The sequence below is a fragment of the Taeniopygia guttata genome, chromosome 4 (assembly GCF_048771995.1).
Source record: "Taeniopygia guttata chromosome 4, bTaeGut7.mat, whole genome shotgun sequence".
NCBI lineage: Eukaryota > Metazoa > Chordata > Aves > Passeriformes > Estrildidae > Taeniopygia > Taeniopygia guttata.
The window spans coordinates 25,079,261-25,104,068 of record NC_133028.1 but is presented as its reverse complement, the minus strand read 5'-3'; the positions used below and the strand labels follow the sequence as shown (position 1 = coordinate 25,104,068).

The window sequence follows — 24,808 nt, the reverse complement described above, 5'->3', positions numbered from 1 at the left end:
CCTTTTCAGAGAAAAAGATGGATATGGTAGACCTTTATGAGCTTTCAGCTCATAAGATGTACCACTGGCATCACTTCTGTTTTTTGGTTGCTCTCTGCTCAGTATACTTCTTACATACAGTATACTTCTTTTATATAGTATACTTCCTTTATACATGCAGATCTCCTTCTAAAACAGCATGACTTAATTTTTTGATAAGTTATCTCTGTAAGTTGCTGCTACCCCTACAGGAGTGATATGTTCTGTATAGCAAGAAGACATTCTTGTTGTATTGTTTGTGTTTTGACCAAAAGTTTTTAGATTTATAGCCATTTTTAGAATGGTGAAAATCAAACTTCTACCCAATGTTCTATACTTGATATGATTCATAGTGCCACATTGTATACACTCTTCTGTTTATTTAAAAACATTGTTTAAAGAAGCACAGGATGTGAAACAATACAAAATTTACAAACCCTCCTTCTAGAATCACTTGCATTCCTTTAGATTGAGTACACTTGGGTTCAGAGCTAAGGGGGTGGCTTCCCTTTGGCTTCTGTTAGTACAACAACAGATTGCATATGGATTTCCTTAGCTAGTTTAAGTATTTTGTGTCACCAAAAAAGCAATCAAAATATAAACACTTGAGAAATTGCTCTTTCAGTGTTAAGGGCATGAAATTCACTGGAAAGTTTCTCCCAACAGAATGTTAGGGCAAAATCAGGATCAAAATAATGGGAATTATATGAAGAAAATAATCAGTTTTGGTATCAATATTAAAGGCTGTTGATTGATACTTCCAGAAAATAAACAGTTTTTGTTTACGTCTGACTCCTTGATTGCTATTTGTCATCTATACAGAATATGAAAAATGGGATAAATACTGTCACCTATAAATAATTAAAGGCAAAAATTTACCTCAGGAAAATATAATGTCCTTATTGAAGCAGGAAAGTCTGATTTATGTATCTTTTTCCTTATAGTTTTTTTTAATTCTCTGTGTGTGCATGACTTCTGCAGCAAATCAAAAAGCATAAGATTAAGAGAGTGGTATGTCTCAGAGAGGCTATCTGAATTATTTTAGGATTATTTTGCATCTGTTCAAAGTTCACAGACAACAGAGAAGCTATTCATGAGCAGGTTGTAAAATTATGTTTATCATCATAAAAACAAATGTAATTTTGATTTCTAGTTTCATTGCTTATGAATATCTTAAAATTGATGTAACTGAAATGTTTCCTGAATTATTATTATGTCACTTTAACATAATTTAACAGAATTATTAAATGTGACTTATGAATCAAGTGGCTTGTTCACTGGATTTTGTTGTTCATAAAATGCACAATTTTTTACAGTGTTCCCAAAGTTGCTTTCTACTCACCTTAGAGTCTGGATGTTTTTTTGCCTTCTCCAAACACCAATGCTTAGTGTTAAGACCAATACCTTTACATGCCAGGTAAGCGTCTCTCCAAAACCAGATGCCTGCCATGGAAAGGCAATGCCAGGAAGATGCAGAGGTGCTGGGGCTCTGTGGGAGCTATAACCATTACCTGCAGGCACATGTGATACCTGCACTCTGTTACCTGATGAGATTTTAGCAGGCAACAGCACCAAAAAACCTGTTTTCACATGTACTCCTTTGTAGCACACATGCCACAAAATGAAGTACTTTGTCACCTGCTTTAAACTGAGCTGTTTCTCTACATGGTAATACTGTTTACTGCATCTGGTAAGCTAATAAAATGCTCATTCCTCAAAAACACTGGCCTATGGAACTGCACAATGTTTATTCTGTAGGAAGAACTGGAAAGAAACCAGCCCAGTTGTGCCAAATTTACCAATTCACCAGTCAGTCAGGGATGACTTTGGGGTCACTGACTACCAGGGACCACCAAAGGGTCTCCCAGGACAGAAGACTGGATGTGTAAAGGGGAGAGAAAATAGGTTAATGATTTTGGGGAAATAATTGTCATCTCTATGTTAATTCTGGGAGAATCAATGAACATATATGTAACGTGCAGTACACGAACAGGAGCTTTTTCTCTACTAAGCATGCGTGATTTTTGGAGGAGATATCCCCTTGTGCATCTGGTTGAATAAAAAGTACCTGCTTCTTCATGCTGCATTGGTGTTAAGGAGTCTTTATTTTTGTTGATTTTTTGATAACACTTGTTTTCATTGCTGCAGTTAGAAAACCTAAGTAACAAAAGAAATTTAATACAGCAATTTTAAATGACCAAATAATCCACTACTGAAATTAATTTGAAGGTTTTTCTTCCATTGAAGCTATTTATGCTAACAGAGTTGCTTTGGTAGAGTATTATCCCTTTATACACAAGAGTGAGGTTTGTCCCAGTGGTTTCAAAGCAAGTATGTCTGCCAGACATAGTTGGAGCTGTTAAGTGTGCCAGAAGTCTGAAAGAAAATTAAGACAAATGTTCTTTATATCCTCTCTGATTACAAGGATTAATTGTATGTATCCTTTCCTTTGTCTCCTTCCTTGATAAGTGTTATATGGATTAGCAAAACAGCAGAGTGTCAGAGGAACTCTGCTTTGTTGGTAAGTTTGAAGTGAAACAGGTACTGTGGTTGTTGCTGTTTGTATCCTGCCTCTTGTTTGGGTTGAGGTGAAATTAAGCACCAAAGAGTACTTAGAATTCTCTGATTGCCTGGTGCTGGAAGAGGCCATGTCTCCTTCATGCTGGGTGACACCAACACTTTTGGGTGGTGTGTGTGTGGATTTTTTGGTCTGTCTCTGAGAAAAATGGGGAAAACCCAACTTATGATACTGCATGAAGCTTCCTTATAGAGACTAATCTAAAGCAGTCTAAGAAAAACACAACTCTGAGACACTTTTAAACTCTTGGAAAGAGCTGCAGAATGGGACATTAAACTAAGTAATAGTCCATTCAACTTAAATGAGAGATAAACATTTATATTGCATAAATGCAATCAAATATATTGTAAATGTTAATCATAGACATGGCTGATGAAATTGTGTAAAGGAATAATCCAATATCTATTAGTATTTTGATTAAAAATCATGTAAACATTCTTTGATGTATCTGAGGAATAAAAGGCCTTCATTTAGAGACATTGCTATTATTAAATGTTGATTATAAATAATAATAGAGATGCAAGTGGTTCAAGAGTTAGCCCTGTTCTGAAGCAGAGTAATAGCTCCATCATATGTGGTAGAAAGGTTGTCAATTGTAACAAACGGAATTGTGAGATATTTATCTATGAAAATTAAACATCTCAAATCTACATGTTTTGACAGCAAATACTTGGACCTTTAAAGGCACTCAAAGTGTATTTTTATTCCAAATTATATTTCTTCACCCATGAACACACCAGGATGTTGAAACAATACAGCTGGATAATATTAAAAATAAAAAAACAAAACCAAAACCCACCAAACAAAAACCCATCTCCCTCCCAAACACAGCATTGAATAATACCTGTGACCTGACCAAGAAGAAGCATACAATGGCTATAAATATTGTACCAGTCTTCACCAGTGAGACACCAAACCAGAAAGCATTTCCTGGTTCACTCCTATCTGCATCAAAACCCAGGAGATGTAAGCTGAAGTTAGAAACCTCCAGTTTCAAAGCAGCAGACACCTTTATATGAGGATAATTCAATATTTCAGAAGAGAGGCACTGGATACTGCATCAATTTCTGATACTTTAGAATGGAGGCAAAATATTTCCTACAATGGTTTTATATATATATTTTATATATTTCCTACAATGTTTTTTTTATATTTTATACCAAAATGTATATTTTACTTATAATGATTTCAACATTTGCTGCCACATAAAAGAGAGCTGGATATGAGCTGGCAATTGCACACTTGCAGCCTAGAAAATAAACCATCACCTGGGCTGCATCAAAAGCAGCATGGTGAGCAGGTCAAGAAAAGTGATTCTGCCCCTCTTGCCCCTCTACTGTGCTGTAATGAGACCTCAGCTGCAGTGCTGCATCCAGCTCTGGGGTCCCCAGCACCACAAGGACGCAGACTGGCTGGAACAAGCCCAGAGGAGGCCACCAAGATTGTGAGAGGGATAGAGCACCTCTTCTGTGAGGAAGTGTTGAGAGAATTGGGATTGCTTAGCCTGGAGAAGGGAAGGCTTTGGAGTTACCTAATTGTAGCCTTAAAGCACCTGAAAGGAGCCTGCAGGAAAGATGGAGGGGGATATTTAAAAGGGCATGTAGTGACAGGACAAGAGGGAATAGCTTTAAACCAAACCAGAGTAGATTTAGATTAGATATTATAAAAAATACTTTATCCAGGGAGTAGCAAGGCACTCAAACAGGTTTCCCAGAGCAATTGTGGATACCCCATGCTTGGAAGTGTCCAAGCATCTGGGATGCTGCCTTCCCTAGGTTTGGCTGGCAGGGGCTTTCTCTTGAAACTGAAGGTAGTTGTGGGGTTTCTGTAAATTATCTTGGATGTTTCATTATTTTCTTGTCTTTGACATTGTTCATTTGTTTTTTGTCTGTAAAAAAATCAGTTTATTTATTCATCTAAGAAGTGTAAAACTTCAGTATAAATCAACTGATGGGGCTCTGTCTAGGTGTGTCTGCAGGAAATTACAATGATCCATGACAGTGATTACCCAAGTTTTAAACCCTCATACATCATTGTGAAGCATTAGATTTACTTGCATCCTACATGCAAGTCATAAAGAAATGAAGAATGTGTGCATTTAGTCGTTTAGTAAGCTGTAGATCAGCAGTGATAGGAAGGCCAGACAGATGAATGTAGGCAATGTGGTGCCTTTCTCTTTGTTTAAGCTCTGTAAACATGGCATGAAATTGGAGCTTTATTTCTGTCTTTTGTTTAGTCACTTAAATTTTTATGAGCTGGCTGCTTTCTACCCCTATTTAATTCTTCTTTATTACCCTCCTCACCATTGTGAGAGATTGCTTCATAGATAACTAGACCAAAATTGCACTTGGTAAGAAAGGACATTCTTTCAAATACTCTCGCTATTATTTTTAGAGAGCAAAGAAAAGTGCCTTCCATAAAAAAAATTCTTTCCTTTTTACATTTTGTATAAAAAACCAGTATTGAGTCATCTTTGATCCTAAGGGCTTAGTCCTTAGCTTAGCTGTAGTGTGTCTGAGGGAATACATTTGGAAATATTTATTGCCTCAGACACAAGAAAAAATAGAAAAAGTGGTATCTAGTCAAGAGTAGAAAACATCGCTTGGTTTTTCTTTTCCTCAATCTAGTATGAAATAAGAGCAACCAGACAGTCTTATTGTAAGTCTTTGGACAAACTGCTTCTGAGTGACAGTATTCTAGGTAGTTCTGTAAAAATCACTGTGGTCTGAAAAATGTGTGGAAACACTCCGTGAGTGTCTGTGCATCTCATTTGACACAGAATAGAAAGTTATCCCAGAATGACTTCCCAATAATTATTGCTATTGTTCCAGTTAAGAAAGGTGCATACAAAAAATGGGCTTGTCATTAAAACTAAATATTGTCCATTCTTATAATTTTCAATACTCAATGAAGTATGTTGAATTTATGATTTTTTTTTCTGTTAAAGGTGGTATTTAAGATATTAAATTACAGAACTGATCTTTGGGTGGTGTGATTAAGAGTTTTGTAAAAATAAGTCCACCAATTGTATATAAGCTTCTTTACCTTTCGTACCTGTTCAAATATATTTTAATTTAGGTACAGCTAAAGTTAAAAGCTTGAAGTTATAAACTTCAATTTATTGATGTTTGTATTTATATTCCTGGATCACTGATCAGGAGCAATTAATTACTAAACCCAAAAGTGCTGCCTAATTTGAGTCTGAAAATCTAAAACATGTTGTGACAGTGAGTTCTACCCTCTGCTGTGCCTCAATGTGTCTCTGGAGCTGTCAGGTGTACAGACACTGTGCAAGGGGCTGGAGACCCTTCAAAAAGATGTATCCTTAAATAGGAAACAATGAAAGAAAATTTTCAGTCATTTTGGAAGAAACCTAAGAAAGGAGGGAAACTAGGGCTTTTTTGTGAAACACAGAGCATACTTGGTTCTTGAGTGGCTTGGGTAATAAATAGTATTTTGCTTTAACTATTTAATTATGTATTTGTTTTTAAATATTGCACATAGTCATCTTTTACGACACCAGTATTATTGGTAATTTAACTAGTTGTAGAGCCTGTGAGGTTGAGGGAGGGATACCATTGTGGTATCACAGTACAGGGTCAGAATGATTGATTCAGAAGGCTGTATGATTGAAGTCTTGATACAATGACATTAGTGGTATGAATTTGGTTTGGGTGCTCCTAGACAGGTGGAGCCCATTCTGAAAAGTGAAAGTTTTCATGAGGAGACCTCATGTTAGGAAAAATGGTTACTCCTGTGAAGCTCTGCTGCATTTTGGGGAAAATTGGAGCTTTGCTTTACTGAGTTCAGAAGTCTGCCTGGTTCTTTCACCAGCACACTTAATTTTAAATAAAGTATCTGTTATAAATGTTTATTCAACCTTTCTCCTTTTTAAACACCAAAAAGGAAATCCAGAGAAAAAATTCTAAACTAACATCAGGAGTCTGATTAAACTGGGAAGATGCAGAGGTAGGACCAAACAACTCTTATTTCTGTGCTGAGTTATTTTACACTGTTTAGTTTGCAAGGTTCCTTCCCTGATAGACTGTAACAGCTGCCAAAACATAACTTTAATGAGGTAAGGGCTGGTTTAGCCTGGACTGTAAATGGTTCCTATGTTATGCTCCCCTGCATTAGCTGTATTCTTGAGACACATCCTTTCATATAAAAGAGTTGTAGAGAGTAGAATGAGAAGGAGCAGACTATAAAATGAACACGCTAACAGGAGCTTAAATTTTAGCCTCTGCTGTTGTGCTGGTATTATGGTTGATGGAAAGTGCCATTGAGCATGCTCACTACAGAATTACTTTTTGACTAGACAGGACTTTTGTTTGAAAATAGATGCTTTCCCCAGGAGGAGAGACTGACCTACAAAGGACAGCTAAAGAATGAAGCACACAAATTTTCCTGGAAAAGTTACAGCAGTGTTTTTAAACTTTGACCGAAATATTTAGATTATTATATTCTCTCCATCCTTGTGTAAAATCCAACATTTTGGTTGTGGCTAGAGGTGCAAGATTTACTGGAAAACTTAAGAATGAAATATAAGAATGCATATATATCATCAGAAACTAGGTAGCGATGAATTGAGTCAGAATTGAGACTGCTGTGCACAAATTTTTCTGCTGAGTACATTGCTCAGAGAGGGAGTTGGAAGGCAGATCAAATTTGGCAGTGAAAGGCTGGAAATGCTCTAAGTAATGAAGCTCTAAGTGATGAGGATAAACCAGTATTGTATCAGTTGTTGTTGTTGTATCAGTACTGACTTATTAAATGGTTTCACACTATGAAATTTCCTTCTGCAGAAGCTTGCTTCAGTACAAATGTATAGAGAAGTCAGCTAAACCTTTCCAGATATCTCAGGGGTTGTTCATCTTGTTAGATGAGCAAGAAAATGTAGGACTTCCCTGAAGTTGAATGGGCTCTGACCATAATTTTGGATCCAATTATCTTGGATCCAAAAGCCATTTTAATATTGATTTTGGGCTATGCTGAAACTCATAGTCTTTTTGCCTTATCTGATTTTCCACCAGAGATTTTTCTGGGATTTTTTTTTTTAACTGTTCTTGAAGTCAGCCTTGTCCATTGTGCATTCTTTTGTAGGAAAGGCAGCAAAAATTTATGTGTGTCTTTACAAATAGCAGGAATTTGTCCCTTGGGAAGAATTACAGTAATGACTTTAAAGATACCAAAACTAGAAGCGGAAATTATGCTAAATCCTACTCAGGAATCATGGAATGACACTGTTGATGCTATAAAGATAAGTGAAATTGGCTATTTCCTGTAGTGGCCCTTTTTGCAATTTAAACTTAATAGGCAATATTTAATCATAACTGAATAGAAGAAAAAAATGCAATATGTTTTCAGGAAAAAAAATTATCAGGTGATGTTTGTCCATTTTTTACAACTTTAAACTGACAAGTCATAGACTAGAGTGTCCTTCTAGTTGACAGTAAGTGGTATTTATGTTCCTCTGAGAGGAGATTAATCTAGATGATTTCCTAGAGTCTCTTTTCGTTCTTCATGTTCACAGTTCCTAGATGCTGATAGCAAGGGAACATTCAATCAGTTCAACACGAAGCTAAGTAAAAAACACTTACGATTTTTTTGAGATGCATAATTAAACTCTATCGTGTATTGCCCCAAGATATCATTGCAGACAGATGGCAAACAGGAACCGAAAAAGTCTTAAAATTTTATATATCTCTTCACAGTATTTACAGTTGCACTAGAAGTGGGACTTATAGAAGGGATATAAACATTCATACTTCTGCTGTCTGTCAGATGGGAAGATAAAATTGGTTAGTGTCAAATTTTCTTATTTTAGAAAACCATATATTATTGTATATGAGACAAATGGTCAAGGTCTCTGTGCTAAATTCTGTGCTCTTTAATTGAGTAATGGCTTTTTTCTGGCAAAAGCCTATGGAATTCAGCTCAGTTATATCTTTTCTATGTGAATTGTTTTTCATGCAGTGCTATGCGCTGCAAATTGGGAGGCATTAATAACAACAATGCAAGTCCTAAAAAATTAACTGTTTTCATGGGTAGGAAATTCTATCTCTTGCCTACCATTAACCAGCAACCAGTGGCTCCTATTCAGTATTCTATTCACCATGGAATAGTTTGACATGTCTTTAAACAGGAGTTTTAGAGGTTTAGGTTTAAAAGATTCTGCATTGCTGAACAGACATTCAGCTGGCTGACTGGCTGTACTTTGAGCACTAGTGGAGTTAGAGCACTGCTTTAGTGAAGTAAATAATAAAAAACCACTAACTTTCAAGGTTAGTGTTAGAATGAAGAGCATGTTCCGATAAGTTTAGGAAGACAGAGATTTGCATTGCTGTGATACTAAAGCAGAACAAGCATTCATAGAAGATCTAAAAATTTTTTTCTGTGATGAATGCTTTGAAAAATCTGTTCAGAATGTTGCTAATTTACACTACTGGAATGAACAAATTTAGAGGTGATTTGTATGTACGCTATTCATAGCACATCTGAGTGCTGCATATGCTGAGCACCAAATTCCACCAAAGACATCACTGCATTGCTTCTCAATGAGACTCTGCATTAAGGAAAACACACACTGCTGAGAGCAGGATTATTGTTGTTGAGAAAAAACGTGCAGACAAACTGGATGGGCAAAGAATAGATTTTCAACCCTGGGCTTATTGGAAAGAAAAAAAGGAGTCGGCTGTTTCTTTATATACTACATTGTAACAGAATATACAATCTATATTCTACTTAAATAACTTTATATTTTCTGAAGTGTGCAATAATTTCAATGACTTTGGTGTGTTGCCAGTGTTTAAGTTAATTTAATTGGTATAATCTATTTAAATCCTTTAGAGCTATTCCATCAACTTAGTGACTATTCCATGAATCACTCAGGGAATGTGTGAAAACACACCTAAGCTTTGGAGAAGAAAACTTCCACTGTAATTTCAGAAATTCTCTTCAGATCCTGGGAACTGTTTCTGACTCTAAACAAAGTTCTGTTTTTGTTTTTTTTTTTCCCAGTGTCATGATTTGTTTGGATTTATTTTTTTTAATTATTACTTTCTTGTAGGTAACCTAAGAAGAGTAAAAAGGCAAGGAGATCTGTTGCAAGGATGACACGTGCGTCATTGTGTATATGATGACATATGACCAAAATCTGGTTAGAAAGTAGAAAAATGCTCTGGAGGGCTCTAAACAGGTAATAATATAGATATTTTTAAAGTGGAGGAAAAGCAGAAGTCTGTGTTGCTCTTTTAAGCTTCTGTAGGAGTACTTCAGCTACAGAAAAAAATGGCTCAGCTTCAGTGGTTTTTAGCCCAGAGAGAGCTGTCAGTCATCTTGACTCCCTTGAACTGCACACTGCAGAGTTAGTAACAGTAGTTGCCAGTGTTGCCAATAATTTTGGCACCCAAATGGCTTTTGTTTGAAATTATTTTATAGAGTTTTGCATTTTTTTTTCAGAAACATTCACTTTTTCTGGTTTGAGGTTGTTGAGAGGAAAGAGGAAAACACTCTGCACATACACATACTGAAGTGCACAGGTCTCCATGAAACCATGCCCAGCAAAATCTTCTGTCTGTCACAGCTTTCTGTCTGTGGCATCATCTCTCCTAGATGTACCAACATGTCACGAAATTATCTTTCACAAATAGAGCAACTGGTTACTGTGAGAAGTGTGGTGAAAACAGTGGGAGACAAACATCAGAGAAGAAAGGGAAGTTTCAGGAGGGTTAGGAAAAGCATTCAAAGTAAGGAGAAATCAAAGTGTACCTTCAGGGCTGTAAAACATTTTAGCTAGTCTAGAAAACACTTTGACTTCCTGCTTGATTTCTCACCAATAACACAAAATCCCATACTGTCATTGAATACTGGAGAGTCAGCAAGAGCCTCTTTTCCTTACCTTGTACAGGCAGCCAGAATTCTGCCCATGGCTCCCGAGCACAGTGGGATTGGACATGCTCCACTTTCCGTACGAGTGCTGAACATGTGGCTCTGGATCCTGCTTTTGAAGCCTGCTTAAAGAGAAATGTAACAGAAAGGTGACTTGTTTTAGTAGCTGACAGTGCAGAAGGAATGAAGGAATTGTCATTTATTATTAGCTATTTTAATTATAAAAATTGCCTCACCAGTCTTCTGGCTAGAATAAACCCTGTGTGATGGGTTTGGTTCATTTGTCTACACCTCCATGCTCTAACAAAGTGCTGTGCTATGTTCAGTAGTGTTCACAAACCACTGAGACTCTGGGATGAATGTAGCCAGAAAAATATTATAGGTATTTCTGAAAGAAGCAAGTGTTTCCTTTTGAAACTTCAGTGCTTTGAAGTCCCTTGAGAACACAACTATGCTAAATTCATCATCATTAGGTTGTGAGGCACTTTTAACAACTGCAGCAAGGAACCACACCAAACTTAAACTGAAATTTTCTAAGCTCACATGGCAAAGTTTAAGTCTGGTGTAGCCAATGTCTGTATATACACTCAAATACAAATATTTTGGCTTTGTATGTCTTATTTGCTCGTGCTTAAAAAAAAAGTATATGTTTAAAGATTTTGGTCCATCACTTGTTTCTATTGATCATCTGTAGGCAAATAAGGGTTTGTTTGTAGACATATGAAGTTAAAAATAATAAGATTCACAGCATTGCACGGGACCTACCTGATGCCAGATAGTTTCATTGTTGGACTTATATAGGTATATTAATATTGATAATTCAGTGCTATTAGATCCACTTGCATAAAGAGCCATTAGTACTAAGATGTAATAATTAAAGTACTCAATACCTGAATTATTTTTATTAGGAGAGGATGAAGAAAATGTATTATTGCTGTAGATGCTAAGAGGTTAATACTTGTAGTAGGGCAGCTCTGCATAACTTTCTGAAAAGGGAAAATTTCTCCCTAGAGGCAACAGGAAAACTCTCTAATAATTCTGTTCTTTAAATGTGCTGGTGGTTATGCATAGTTAATGAAATTAAATCAGTAAAAATTTTCCTTCTATTCAGACGAAATAAAGCTCATCATATAATAAGTGTATGACGTATTGCTGGCTGAAAAATTTCCAAGAGATTTAGAATATCTTCCCACACATAGTAGGATTTAATAGCTGTCTCCTAAGCATCTTTTTCTTGCTCATTATTTAAAATATATGGTCTTTTTAACAAAAAAAAAAATTAAAATTGTATTTGAGCTTAAAATTATAAGGAGTATTTATTTTGCATAAAGACATAAAGTTAGAAGATCCATTTTCCAAACAGAATTTAATAATTATTCCAGGAATGAAGGAATCTTTACCCAAAAAATGCATAAAAATTCTTAGTTAATTATATACTCTTCTATTTAATAATATAACTGACTAACATCCTGATTTTAAGTAAGGGAAAGAAAGAAACTACAGGTCTGTCAGTCTCAGTTTAGAGCCCGGTAAAATATTGAAAAAGATAGGGAGGTATTGAAAAAAATCTCTAGAACAAAGCAGTCATTTGTCACAGCCTACAGGGCTTCATGAGGGGAAGGTTCTGCTTGTCCAACCTAATTTCCTTCTGTGACAGGGTAACCCACTTAATTGATCTAGGAACTCCACTAGATACAATCTTTTTGAATTTCAGCAAAGCTGTTGATGCTGTGCCTCACGGTGTCCTTATGGGTAGAATGTCCACCCCACACCTGAACAACTGAGTTAGGCACTGTGTGAGCAGCTGGCTCACAGGTCTGGCACAGTTACAGTGAATGGGGTGACATCAGCTGGTGTCTGGTCACCAGTGGGGTTCCACAGGGCTCCATCCTCAGCTCAGCACTCCTCAACATCTTCAATAACAACCTGTACATAGGGCTTGAAGGAATACTGAGTAAGTTTGCTGATGACACTAAATTGGGTAGCACTGTTGACACCCTCAAGGGCAGAGGGGCCCTGCAGAGAGACCTGGACCCATCAGAGAGATGGGCAGTCACCAACTCTGTGGAGTTTAGTAAGGTCAAGTGCTGGACTCTGCACCTGGGATGGGGCAGCCCTGGTTGTGTGTATAGACTGGGGAGTGAGAGGTTGGAAAGCAGTGCTACCGAAAGGGACCTGGGGGTCCTGGTCAATGACAAGTTGAACAAGAGCCAGCACTGCTGTGGCAGCCAGGAGGGCCACAGGTGTGTCCTGGGGGGGCATCAGGCACAGCATCATCAGTCAGGCAAGGAATTGTCCTGCTCTGCTCTGCACTGGGGCGGCCTCACCTTGAACATTGTGTGCAGTTTTGGGTGGCACAATGTGAAAAAGACATTAAGCTATTGGGGAGCATCCAAATGAGGGAGAAAGGACAGTAGGAGGGTCTGGAGGGAAAGCCTTATGAAGAATGGCTGAGGTCATCTGGTTTATTCAGCCTGACGAAGAGAAGACTGAGGAGACCTCTCATTGCAGTCTACAACTTTCTCATGGAAAGAAGATGAGGGGCAGGAACTGATCTCTTCACTCATGATTGGTGACAGGACTCAAGGAAATAGCATGAGGCTGAGTTAAGGGAGGTTTAAGTTGAATGTTAGGAAAAGGTTCTTTATTCAGAGGGTGGTTGGGCACTGGAACCAACTCTGTCAGGCTTGGTGCTGTGGTCACTCAGAGAAATGGTCATAGCACCAAGGGTGGCAGAGTTCAGTAAGAGTTTGGACGATGCTCTCAGGCACATGGCGTGACTCTTGGGGATGGTTCTGTGCAGGACCAGGAGTTGGACTTGATGACCCTTGCAATTCCCTTCCAACACTGCATATTCTGTGATTCTATGTCTACAAACTATATATCGTGCTTTTTCCTAAGTTGAATTTCCACAATGTATCCAAGTTGTCATCTATTTTAAACTTAGGTAACTTGTGCTTTAATACTTTCAGAAACCTTGCTAGTTGACTATGTCAAATTATTGAAAAAATTGGCAGAATAAGTGGAGATAATGATCCCTATAAATGACCTTGAACCCTGAAGCAATAAATAGACTGTAAATGCCATTTTCAAAATATGACATGAAGTTTTATTCTCATTATACAGTATGAATGTAACTCCCAGAAGTGATTCAGGCAGAGATGATACATTCCCAGGCTATACCATCTTTACCATGAGAACAGAATGGGAAGTGAATTATAGTTTCTTCAGTTATAATATCTTAATAAGATACACGTGACAAACTGATTTATATGTGAAAAAGTTAAAATGCTGACTTGTTCCACTTATCACTTGAACAGCCACACTTTATATTTTCACATTTAATACTTTCACACAAACTGGTTACATTTTCAGTAATCCTTACTGAATCTCTTTAATTGCTATAAGGAAGAAAACCAAAAATGTTTATTCAGAAAGAACTGGTGTAGCACTACCCTTCTATTCAAGTTCAAATCTTTACATCTAGGAAACAATGAAATTTGTTTAATGACCATGTAATTGGACTTTGTTCTGGTAGCAAACAATACCTGTCAGGAAAATGCTGTCAGTATCCTAGTGATGTGTGGTACACAAGAACATCCCTTCCTGGCTGCTTTTTGAAAACACCCCAGAAGAGCCATAAGGGGTAAACATCTTCTTTCTCTTTGCTGGTAAGTCTATAAAACCTTGGTTCAGTGAATATTTCCAGTCTTTTTTTTTGCTTTTCCTAAAATGAAAGGAGGAATAGAAGGGCTGAATTGATTGGAACAACTGCACAAAACATGAAGGGGTTCCAACAGAGTGGTATGAGGAAGGCTGCATGCGAATATAACATGAGCTAGACTAGGAGAAAGGGAAATTACAGTTGTTTTCTTTCTGGAGAGTAACTGTGGGAAGGCAGATAATTCAAGTGCAGTCTATAGGAGTAATTTAACAGAAACTAACAAAAATGATGGGTTTTGATTTCTAGGTTCCTCAAAAGTTACTGAAAGCTGTGGGAAACAATTTATTGCAATTTTACATGCTTGATTTTTGTGCAGGAATGGCCACACATTATTTAGCATTTTATTTCTTGTATCTCTCCCTGAGTTCAACACTAGTTGAACTAGTTGCTTACATCTTGTGTGTCTGTGTATAGAAATACAATATAAGTCTTCAGAAACAAAGCAATAAAGAAATCAAAATGGATAGACAGATCAAATTATACTCCACTCTGAACATAGCTGAAGCAATTTGGTCTTATGCAGTGGGCTTTGATTATAACTCTAATTCCTTCTTCACACAGTCTGCCTCCTATATTAATGTGTCAATTCAAGTACTCTTTACTCTTGTCCTACATTTGATTAAAAAAGATAAAAAAATCACATCTGGGCTATATAATTTTAGAATAGGCTCCATTAGTCATGGTGACCTTGATTGACCTTATTTTTTGTTTTAGAAATATGCATATCACATAGTCAAATGAGCTAAAGACCCGTTTTCTAAGGGAACTTAGAAATGAGGACGTAACGTTAGTGAAAAGAGAGTGAGCTTGATCTGAAATTAGTGTGTAACATTCCATCATGCAAGAGGCTAGGGAGAGCAGGAGGCATGCATAATCCAGAAGATGTGGTAAGTGGCATGCAATATTCAAAAATGTCTCTGCAAGCAGTATGGATACAGTATCTTCCCTTACTGCACTTCCCTTACCTTGCAACGTATAGGAAAGAATGTGCAGCTCAATGTAGTGACCAAACCGTATATAGGGGAGAATTTATGTACATAAATTGAGAGCCAAACCTGCACAACTGTGCTTCTCCAACATGGTAAAGGTTGCACTGGGACATAGTCTGCTAATAATTCCTTATTTAGACACCTGAAATTCTCAGCTTCCCATTCCAGGATGCTAATGATCATAAAAGGTTTTTTGTATACAAATTAAAATAATTGCTTTCATGATCCTCAGAAAATAAATACTATCCACACATGTGAAGGTGGGGAGGCACATATTCAAAAGCTGTGAGGAAGATTTGGTCTGTGGATGTTTATAGGGGTTGAGGGGTTGGTTTTGTTTTCCTCCTCTAAAGAGTCTCAATAAACTTACATGGCTTCCGAAGAAGAAGTGCAAACAAGTCCAAAACAGATGTAAGGGCCCAGGACCAAACATTCAGCTTCTGTTATTCATTGCTGTAGTGTGTGGATTCCTATGAGGTTTAGGCCTCCAAAACACTTTTCTTTACTGATGAGCCCTTCATGCACTGAAAAAGTTTGGCCTTTTTTCACTTTTGAATAAATTCAACTATAGCAAGAAATTAGTTCATTAAAAAATTAAGAGGAGTGAATTAGTTATGAATTGAAAATGGCAAAGATTGAGATTCTCTGCAAAATTTCTTTGTCATATGTGCACACACAAGCTAGAAATGAGAAAAGGTCATACAGAAATGTTTTCAGGGGAGGACAAGGGAGCAAGTGAGGAAATACTTGAAGAAGCAAAGCCTGGGGGACCTGCTGCTCTGGAGAATTTATGGCATTCTCTTGTGGTCAGGGTGAACATTTAACCTGTCACTTGCTTGAAAATGAGAGAAAAACACCTGTTTGTACTGATTAGTAAATTGGGAGTAGAAGAGAAAGGGATTGAGGTGGCAAGATAATCATGAGCCTCCCACATATTTAACTTCTGCATCTAGAAACATAAGACAATCGTAGCAAAAACTGACTCCCTAAACATAAAAAAACATTTTGATCAGGAATTGTTATGACTCTTATAAAAGTTGGTTTTTATTAGGCATGTTTTAATTGTTCTTTTTAAACTGCAGTAGAAAATCCGTGGCTGTCCAGACTGCAGCAGATGAAATTAATATGTTTGGATTTGATTTCAGAGTTTTACCTCAATCTATGAAATCAGCTGACAAAAATTAATTCACATTTACTTGAAAAGAGTACATGTTCCAAAACAAAGACCTTGAAAGACTGCCAGATGTATTAAAAATTACATCTCAAGCAATATAGTTATTTAATGACCTGTTTTTTCTAATGATGGTAAAACATATCCATGAGTGCAAAACATTTAAAGTAAATGGTAGGGAAAACATTGAATTAGAGTTAAAAGAGTGGATATACAGGCAAAAAAAAAAAAAAAAAAAAAGTGGCAATACAGAAAGATATCTGTTAAAATTGGTGAAAAGTTTTGTAATTACTATAAACACAGTAAAATATAGTAATATATTTATTATTCCCATGAGTGTCCTTAAAAAGAAAAAAATATTCACAGGGGAATGAAAGAAAACCTGTCCAGAAACAGTCTTCTCTATTTTGCAATTTTGGCCTTAGAGTTTGTATTATTTATGATGTTAATTCCACAGGCCTCAGAGAGCATTTTTTCCCAGAAGTGGAATGCTTTGAAAAAATATATTTGGAGAAAACTGTGAAGTTTCCCTCCTCCGAACCATCTCAATCAAAGATTTCATCACGGAATCTGTCCTTACGTGGTTACAGATGAATCAGGCTTTGCTGGAGAGTGAATTACCAGATACATAATCAGCTTAAGGTGAAGAAGAGCAACAGAAATAGATGGAGTGACATATGGGAAAAGAGAGAATGGCGTTAAAAATGCATAGCTTGGCTTCAGAAATGACTTCATCTGTGATGGGCTTTGACGATAGTTTGCAGCTATTGGGAAAAGTGTGAAATAAAAAAAAAAGAAAAAAAATTGTGTGAAACTTAGAGTATTTTTGTTTACACCAAGATTGAATTCAGCCATATGTTTTCTGTAGAGGTGGCTGTACATTCCTTTCAGCCTATATCCACTAGATTTTTCAACAGATTGTGTTCTGTGAATAAAGAGGTTATAGAGACCTAATATTTCACTAGCTCTTTGCTATCCATATCTCTGCCCAGATCACATTTTATAGGATGTGGAAAATTGTTATATTCATTCAACAGATAGGGAGAATTCCAGTGTGACTGCAGGCTTGTACAACACCTGCAGAGCCCAGTGGAAAGCCACGCCAAGGCTATGAACCGTGGTGTACTGGAAGGACCTTCATTGCCTAAAGTGGAAAACACTACATCAGAAGGGTGTGCAGGGCAGGGAATTAAACCTGCTTGACTCCTCACTTCCCATGTTGATGTTACTGTGTCATACTTCCTCCCTGTCTTTAGTTAGACATGTGGTTTTGTTTCGGGCTTGGCATGATGGGAAACACTGCTGTGGTGTGGAAGCAATCCTATGCTATGAACAGAAATATCACTCAATTCAGCACTTTCACAAACAGGAATAGGTAAGCAGTTAGACTGAGGCTGTAAGTAAATCTATTCCTATGATGATACCTCATTTTCTCCAGAAGGAACACAGATTTTTTAAATCTGTAAATCTGTTCATTTCATTGTGAATGCTGCACTAAACCACATGAAGCTGTGGTGAAAACTGAATTAGTTTCAAATAATGGCTGCAATGTGACCAAAACCTTCCTGCAGCTTTATCTTCAGACTTCCCCTCTTCCTGCTTTTTCCTCTCAATTCCTCTTAAAATTTTGTTGGTATGTGAAGCTAGTTGTTGTTTTCTTCTTGGTCAGGCCAGGTGGTCACCTTTCCATTGTGGCACTTTTAGTTAAAAGTTTGCTTCCTGGTAGCTGGATGTCTTTTCTCATTAGTTGACTGGTGCTTGTTAATGATTGAGCTGCTGCTTCATGTTTTCCACTTTCTTTTCACAGCACTCATCCTGTTTCTCCAGTTGATGTGTCAGTAGACTCCCTGACAACATCGAGTATCCCCTTATATCACCTCTCCTCCTCTTGCTGCTTCTGCTCTTTCCTGTGCCTGGCATTCTGGTTCTTGTTCAATGGATTTATTGCTTGGAACAAAAGACTGCATATCCTTGCTGCTTATATTTCTGAGTTTTTATTGAGCTGTTTATGTTCTGCTATATTGTTGGCCTTAAGATCTAGAATTTTATTAAAGATACGTGGGCTATTTTGAAATTTTTGTTGCATATTTATTGCATATAGTAAGGCAATGGATAATTCTGGGTTTGCCATGGTGGTTAAATTATGTAAGTTTTATTTGTGCAAATGCTTTGGACATTTTTAGTGTTTCTGTTCCTAACCAGCATTTTGTGAATTTTATTTGTTAATGGTGTTAACAAAGACTTGAGATGGGACTTTATAATCTATTTCAGAAATGCAATATAGGTAACATAATTAGCCTTCTTGATAAGGAAGCAAGGTCTGTTTTCAATTGAAATATTTAGGTTAATTAGCATGAAATGTAGATCAGAGACACTGCACAGCAAGACTTTTCAAATTCTGATCTTCAGATGTCAATATGTATTTTTCTATTGACTGTGCCAATGCACGAATGAATGGTGTGTTTTACAAAATCAGACTTTAAAGTAGGCTGCTACTAGTGTTAAATCTTTTTGAAAAAGAATTGAAGCTGGAGTATTTACCTCAGGGGAGAGTATTAGTCATGCATTAATGGGCTCTAAAATTTTGTATCTGTGTCACACAGTTCCATTTTTGTCAAAAAGGGCTCTCAGTCTGCCCTCTGTTTGCAAGAAAGGTATCCTAAAACTATGACTGCTTCATGTATGCTTATAATTATTTCTGGTTCTGAGGAACAGAATAACTCTTAGATGACTAAACAGCTTAACATGCATTGACTATGTTTGTGAGATGAAATGGTAGCAGCATGAGAGAAAATGTCCTGGGATATGGTGATTTTTTTTTTCCATTTGTTTGAATTTCATTAATATTGTATGTGTACTTTATTGTATTGCCACTATGTATAGTAATAATACAACAGCAATAGCTTATACTAAATTATTACAAAACCGTGGGTTATGAGGAGGCTGCAGCAGAACTGTCTCCATTGCTTTCCTGATCACTAGCACATGACTAAAATGCTAAAACAATGTGACATCTGACATCCAAAAGCAGTGCAACTAGTGGGACTTGGATAATAAAGCCATCTTTGATTGTCTGAGTCTCAGTTTTGAATTAGGCACTTAGGCAGAAGGAACCTTTATACTTCTGCTAGAAGCCAGGGTGTTTTTTATCTTGAGTCGGTAGGTACCAGCCCCTGACTTGGACATTGGGTAGCTGTGTCCCTCTTACATTTTGTGTCCCTTTTCACAGTTCAGACTGCTTAGCTCTTCCCATCCTATGCAAGCTAATATGTCAGCTATTCCTTTGTGCTCTTCCAGAGCTTTACCAAGACTCAGGCGCTGTCAGAGCTGTCTGCAGTCATTTGTGTGGGAGGTGTGTGAGAGGACTTACGCATTAACTGTGCTGAAATAATTACCGTATTTGACTTGACTAATAAGTGGTATTTTTTGCAAAAAAAAAAAAAAAAAAAAATATGGACAGGGGATAGAAGAGTATTTTACTCATTAAACTCTGTATTCAGTAATTCTATGAAGATGAAAATATAAAATGCTTTGATGTAAAGAAGCAATTACTTCTAAAAGATGTAGGAAGCACTATTTATGAAATAGGCACAATTTGTTATGATTTTTTGTACAAAGTTTAAACTCAGAATACTGAAGTCTTTGGAGAATAAAATGTTAAGTAATTCTGCGGTCTAATTTTTTTTTAGATGCTGCAGTTTCCCTGTGTTGCCATGGTAACATTCTTTATAATTGCCAAGCTGCCTTACAGTGATGCAAATAAGTAAGGAAATTGTCACATGGCATGACCTAAGCTTATATTTGAGCGGTGATTTACTGCCCACAGAGCAGCAATAACGCCAAAGATATCTGTCACCTGCAGGATAAGGAATTACATGTTGCTGGAGTGCTGCAGAAACAAATGGCAGTGAATGTGAAGTGCTGGGCCTTGCTGTTAATTAGGACTAGAAGCCCTCCCCCAAGACTGCTCCTGCTAAGATTATTTTTTCTTATGCTTTACGTGAGTGGAGGATCAGAACTTTTAGGGCTAACACCAGCCCCAAGCATGTTACTTAGGAATTTAATTTGTCTTGGAGACAGAAGAAGTCTGGAGCAAAGAGATTTGCAAAGAAAGAGTTATAGCTCTTAACAGCAAAATCTGGCCTCTTCTCTGAGATTAATTAGTCCTGGGATCCAAAGAACTCCTCTCAAAATGGGGTGAAAAAAAGGGGAGAACTCAGGAATGGGGAGGAGAAAGAGGAAACCAAAAGGGGAAAAAAGGCATTAACAAGTTTTCCTTAGTTTCTGTTTGATGAAGGCAGCACTTATATCTTGCACACTTCTTCAGGATATTTTTGATGTGAACCACAAATACCAGTGGTTCCTGGGAATTGTGGTTCCTTGTTCCCCTTACAAGAACTCTTCTCTTGGCCAAGCTTTCTGCCCTCAGTCCTCATTGTATTGTGTTGTGTTACTCCATAAGAAAGAAAGAACTGGGGTAATATCTGGTAATAGCTTAGTGATGAGCCCTGGGCATTTCTGAGAAATAGTTTGAGAGTGCTCATCACCACATTCAGCTCAGGCTAAAAATAATTCTCTTAAATTGCAGATTTTAACACATAAAAGTCAGAAAAGAAATTAAATCCCCCAAACTAATAAGCCACCACAAAGTGCAGTTCTGCCTCAGCCTTGGCACTGCAAGAATGCCCTAATTGCTCCAAATTGCCCATTGTTAGGACACAGTAACTAGCTCAGATATTCTGAATACCATTTGTTCAGAGGTTTTCCTCTCTTATTCAACCTCTTTGTTCTTTAGTTAAAGATGGATTCTGCTAAAGCTCCCTCTTTCACTGCCTCAGCACTTCTGCTAGGATTCTGCTAGGGTGCTGGGGGATTACCCTATATTGCTGGGGGTTTTAGAAGTTCTTTCTGTAAGATGTTCTTTTCGTCTTCGTAAGAACCATACTGTCCCTGGAGTGAGTTTCTCTCATTGTGCTCAGTAGACTTTCTTCTTGGTTTTCTTATGCATGGCTCTGAACTTCCTTCTTCTCCTGTGAGGCTATTTGAACACCAGGAGTAAGAATGATAATTTCTTATCCCTTGCTACCAGGGGTTAGGTTTAGTTTTTCTTTCCCTCCAAATTTGCCTCTAATTAATTAGAATTGTAGCAGCCTCACATAGATAGCTCCACCATGTTCCTTAATTAGTCTTCCTGGCTTCTGGCTCTTTCTTCAAATATTTTAAGGCTGTAAGAGAACTTCATCTCCCTAGATTAGGAGGAGGATTCATTGCTTATGCACAATAGAGAGTTTGTGACTTCCAGCTTTGCATTAGCTTCTTTCTTAGAGACTATATGTGGCAAAAATAGTAAAAATAAAAAATCTGACATCTGCTTTCTGGGAAAAGATCATGTCATTGCAATATTTATCATATAATTTTAAGTTATTATGGATACATCATGACTGTTTTCTTCCAATGAGAGCAGATGTAGAATATAAAAGTAGAAGTGCAAATTAGGGGAGTTACTATACGTAAAACTACAGGATAGATTCAAACTGCATGTAGCCCACAGCCTCATGGAAAGCATAATAGTATTTTTTTCCTCTTCCTTCCTTCTCCCCCTCTTTTTTTTTTTTTTTTTTTTTTTTCTTTGAGGAGAAACATATGGTAATTTAATAGCTGCATTTCAAATAATGGTTGCATTTCAAGAGTCACTTTTTGCTTTCCTACTATGATGGGTCTTTGTACTGTCCTTTTTGCAGGAATGGATTATGAATCCGGCTGGCAGAATACAAAAAAACAATGTCTGAGCATATCTGACAGAGAATATTACCTAAGAAAAACTATTATACATCCCTCCTATGCAGGAACTGTGAAAACATCACAATAAACATTCTGAGCATGCAAGCTCAAGTCCATAAACTTATCACTGGCACTTGGGACAGGATAATTCAATTTTAATAATTCAGGATGCACAGCTAATGCAATATCAGATTCTTCCTCTTTTACTTATTTTAGAACAAGTAAAAAATGTATTAATTGTCTGAATAAAAAATGACCATGTCCATATTAATTCTATATCAAGCTTGCTTTAAAACTCTGGTTATTTTAAATATAATAGTTACAAGAAAAATAAAATCCTCTTTGAAGTTTCTGTACATACCACCATTTAATCAGGAAAATCACTGCAATTCAGAATTATTCATTATATTCTCGTTATAATATTTTACACATCCCATTAAAAAGAATGCGTAAGTTGTTTGAAGGAGGAATGATTTTGTTGTTGTCTCTATAATGGCAGGTTGGTCTACTACTTGTACCCAATGGTAATAAAGCTAATAGTCTATAATTGCTATGTTCAATAAAATTCTTGTAAATGGGAACACATAAAATTATTGTGTGAAGCTTCGTAAGATAGATGAAGACTTGCTTATATGAGTCTGTGAGGGGAAAAACCAAGTATTTCAAATATAACACAGGAATTTTAAATTTGCAAATTAAGTTTCTTTCCTTCCCTTTATGATTTTATTCTGTTTTACCCTTTTCCACATTCTCTCTTTTTTGTTGTCCATCCCCTGTTTTTCAAATGAACTGCTGTTACTTAAAATCCCAAGGGAATATTCAAGACATTTTCAACTTATGCCAGATCTTGTTTCCTCCTCAAAACACCAGAAAAGAAATAATCTTCTCTCCCTACTATTTCTGAAATAATAAAACAGAACAAAACAACCCAATTCTTATTTATTTTGTAAAACTTTTTAAAGTCAACTTTCTCTTAGTCATCGTACTGAAAATAAAGAAGGAAATCTATGGATTTCCATCCTGAAAATGGTATCAATATTTTTTAAGATATCTTTCTATGGAACACCAGTGTATGAGATCCACTCTTAGGAACAGAGTGCGCAGACACACACACAGAATAATTGTGTACATTTATCTCCCACATCGCTCTGGTCTGCCACTTTTAAGACATGAATGCAGAACAGAAACCCAGAACCTCAGGAGTTCTTGTCCTGCTGTTCCTACCAAAGTGCTATTTAGTCTTGGGCATATTACAGTGGCAGCTTGTTCCCATGCTTGTAACCCCTTCTGCAAACTGAGCAGGAAGCTATTTCTTACAAAGTCATCTCCCTGGGGTGTCCTAAGGATTAATTGCTGTAAGCACAGTTCCTGGAACACATAAAGTTCCCTTTAAGTATCCATCATTACATATTATATCGCTTCAAGAACTTAACCATAGTAGTTTTTCTTACTTAAGTAGCCCCAGTGATATCTGTTTCTATTAATTATTTTTACTATTTTCCATTATTCTTAAACACAAACTAAATGGCTTTTTCTGTGGGAAAGCAAATTCATCAGACATCTGCTTTCTTCTGTATTTAAAGTGTACATACCTCTTGTCTTTTTCCATTACTTTATTCACTTATGTTTATCTTTGTCACTAAACTTTTTACTCCAGTGATTTTCTGACTTACTTGTTTGTATTAGGGGAAGTAGTTCAAAATATTGGAAGTAGACAATTTGCACAACCCAGTAGCAGAGAAATTAAGAAGAGAATCAAAAAGCATCACACATCCTTGCAACTTGCAGAGGTTTCTGTACCAGTTTGAAGAATAAGAAAGGAAGATGTGGCAATGAAGATTTCAGGAAGTCATGACTTGAGCTGGCATGCAAAAAATAGGTATGTTTTCTAAACCAATTTCATGGACTTCTAATTAATTTAGCATGCAGTTAAAAGTTTGCTTAGAATGCTGTTCTTAAAACTCACTCCTCATCCACCATTTTTCTATTCCTTTTATTCACTAGACCTGCCACCTCTCTTCATGTGTAGTTTTATATACACAGACAGAAATTTTCTGCCCTGGACTCCTGTAGGCAGAGGGTTCCATTTCCTGCATTGTTCTGATTTCCCATTAGCATTCCTAGTGTATGTACAAAGGTGCCTAAACTTAATAAATACATCTTCCAAAACCAAGTCAACTCATCCTCTTGTCTCCACACTTTCCTCTAAAAAAGTGCAGTGACTTCCTCCATTAAGTAAACAGAGTTTAAACAACTCATTTGCTTCAATATACAAGAACAAAAGGTAGTGAGTGAGACCTAATGTGATTATCTAAATTAATTCCTCACCAACAACCAAGGTACTTCATTCTTTCTGCTTATGTGGTTGCATTCCTATCTTCAGGATTTTCTTTGTTTCATTCTCATTAGCCATGTATTTTGTAGTATTAGAAATGTTAGGATAACTCCAAATGTAGGAGTCTTCTCTCTCTCTCCTTATTTAAAATAAATACATTGATAAGTACTATCATGAAGCTGTGGCTAATTACTTAGGACATTCATGGCTAGATCAAGATAACCCTGGTTCCTGCTGTATGTGAAATGTTCCAACCAAGATGTACTCCACACATTCCCTTGTTTTAAGAAGCATTCACTAGGGCTAGAAACTATTTAAGGCT

General features: G+C 36.8%; 1 long non-coding RNA gene across 1 annotated transcript; it reads left to right on the top strand.

Annotated features, from left to right (window-relative positions):
* Positions 1 to 14,219: 14,219 nt before the first annotated feature.
* On the top strand, positions 14,220 to 24,272 carry LOC140683928 (uncharacterized). Its single transcript, XR_012055579.1, has 2 exons — positions 14,220 to 17,745; positions 18,178 to 24,272. It is a non-coding gene; the product is annotated as an uncharacterized lncRNA (long non-coding RNA).
* Positions 24,273 to 24,808: the final 536 nt, after the last annotated feature.